At 50.0% G+C, this 2,500-nt stretch overlaps 1 protein-coding gene across 1 annotated transcript in view; it reads left to right on the top strand.

The window, feature by feature from the left end:
- LOC125047436 (rho guanine nucleotide exchange factor 10-like) overlaps window positions 1–2,500 on the top strand; it is a 367,122-nt gene that overhangs the window by 183,632 nt on the left and 180,990 nt on the right. The gene's annotated exons all lie outside the window — the stretch shown is intronic.

Here is a 2,500-nt window from a genome sequence, read left to right as displayed (position 1 = left end):
TCGCGTGAGGTTTTTGTGGCGTCTGTGGCTACCCGACGCCGCGAACGCCGGCCTGAGTAAGTGTGTCTTGAGGAGGAAGAGGCGTTAGGTACGGCCGTCCCCCGTCGTTTCCTCGCGCATGTCGTTTTCTCGTGCGTGTCTATAACGTCCTTTCTCTCTCTCTCTTCTCACTAGCGTTGCAGTGCCGGAATACGCCAATGGCTGCACTAGGTTGTTTTGAGAACGGAAGCGTCCCTGGGGCTATATGTGTGACTTAAAAATCGGCCATTGGATACTCGCACAGCGCTCCGTAAAGAAGTTGTCGGTAAAAGAGGCTCGGAATGGCTTCGATAGCGTAAAGCAGCGACATCGGGACGGGGTTGCGCGGTACTTACTCACTGGCTCATTGCGTGGTGGTGTCGAGGGGGCACACAGCACACAGCACAGGAACAGGTATATCTATTTACATGTGAACAGGTTTTGGTGTGTGTGGCGGTTATACAGGTAGTGGGAGAGGAGGGGGCGGGGTTAAGGAGGAAGGGGTGTGGCGACGATAAAATGCAGAGTCACTGAGAAAATCACGGTTGTATGCGCTCGACATACTGAACCCGCTCTTGTTATATTGGAATATGTGGTTGTTAGGTCTGCTAGGCAAGGATAATTTATGGAGTTCATTTATTCATCTATATTTTTTTAAGTATGATTCAGAGGGATGGTAGTGTCATAAGGGCCTTTTTAGTATGCACACCCTGCTTAACGGTTCTCGAGCCGGACGGTGCTTGTGAGTGGATTGTAGTCTGAATCGCTTATGCAAATTTTATGCCCGGTGAGTACGTTTTTTTTCTCTTCAGAAGAAACGCTAGTTTTAGTGTTTTACTTCTCTCTCACAGTGAATTCACTATTTATAACGTGGTTTGGAATTATTAAAAAATGTTATCCCAAATTTCGTGATTTGACTATGCTTAGGAAAACTTTGCTTGAATTATCATATTAATCGCGATTTGAAAAAATACAAATTAGGGCTCCCTCTTTTCCATCCTTCTCCAGTCTATCCCCTCCTTCGCTCCTCTCCCGCCCTGCCTTCCTCACTCCTGCAGGATGGAGAAGGAGCCCCCAGGAGGTGCCGTCATGTGGCCTCGCTCGGCCCCCCCTCGCTGCCAGCCCGAGTCCCGCCGCGGACGTGATGGCGACCCGGGCACACGGGATTAATTGCCCCGGGGAAGGCGGCGAGGGAATGGATGAGGGGACGGAGGAAGAGGGGAAGAGAGGAAGGAAACATGGGAGTAAAGGAGGGAATGAGAGGGAAGGAAACGAGGGATGGAGAAAAGACTGAATGAGGGGAAGAAAACAAGGCAGGAAGAATGGATGGAAGGAAAGGAGGGAATGAATGAATGGAGGGAGGGAGGGAGGGAGGGAGGGAGGGAGGGGGAGAAAGGAGGGAAACAAGGAAGGAAGGAAGGAGGGCAAAGGAGGAAAAAGACGGAAAGAAGAGAAGGAAAAAAGGTATGAAGAATAGAAGAATGGGTAGAGGGGATAGGGAGAAAGGGAAAAGAACGGATGGTTATTGTAAAAGAGTGAAAAGGACGAGAGATAGAGAGCGAGGGAGAAAATGAGAGAAGATGGAGAGAGAGGGAAGGAAGTACGGAATATAAAACAAAGAAAGAACGTGAAGAGAAAGAGCATACGAAGAAAGTGGATGAAATGAGATGAGAACAAAAAACAATGGTAGAATGAGAGAAAAGGAAACACGGTAGAAAACTGTGGAAAGAGAAGACAGGCAAATAGAAAACGAGGGAAGAATGAGGAAGTGGTCGGAAATACGATAGGGCAGAGGCTAAGAAAGGAGAGATAGAAACAGATACATTTGTAGATAATTTAAACAAAATAAAAGGGAAAAGAGTAGGGAACGCAGGGATTGGTAAATATATTGGTGGAATAAAGAAGAAAAGCAGTGAGGGAGAAAGGGAACCGCAAATGAAAGGGCTAGAAATAAGTGGAAAGCTACCGGGGGAGGCGGGAAGGTGGTTAGCTTTGTGGAATGTAGGATCGCCACCACCTCCGGTCTTTCTCTCCCCTTCCCCTTCCCTCTCCTCCTCCTCCGTTGCTCTTTCCTCTCCTCTCCTCGTCGCTTTTCCTAGCTTTTCTCTCATGTTCCTCTCACCTCCTTCCTCTCTTCTCGTCTTCTCCTTTTCTCTCTTCTCCTCCCATCCCTTCACTTCTCCTTCGTCTCCCCTCCCCTCCCTCCCTCCATTTCTTCCCCCTCTTTCTTCTCCCCACCTTCCCCTCCCCGCTCCTTACCCCCCCCCCTTTTGCCACCACAGATACTCCTCTCCCCATCCGTCCCCCGCACCCCCACCCAACCCCCCTTCACCCCCAGCTCCTCCTCCCCCCGGCCTCCTGCCCACAACGGCTTCTTCAAGATGGTCGAAGTTAGCTCGTCGTGGACATTTTTTTTTATACAGCGTGTGTCATCTTGGGTGGGGCTAAGGGGCTAGGGTGGGGGTTGGGGAGGAAGGGAGGG

Source organism: Penaeus chinensis, chromosome 41 (genome assembly GCF_019202785.1).
Source record: "Penaeus chinensis breed Huanghai No. 1 chromosome 41, ASM1920278v2, whole genome shotgun sequence".
NCBI classification, from domain to species: domain Eukaryota; kingdom Metazoa; phylum Arthropoda; class Malacostraca; order Decapoda; family Penaeidae; genus Penaeus; species Penaeus chinensis.
Note: the sequence above shows the minus strand (reverse complement) of the source record. Positions and strands in the feature narration are given on the sequence as shown.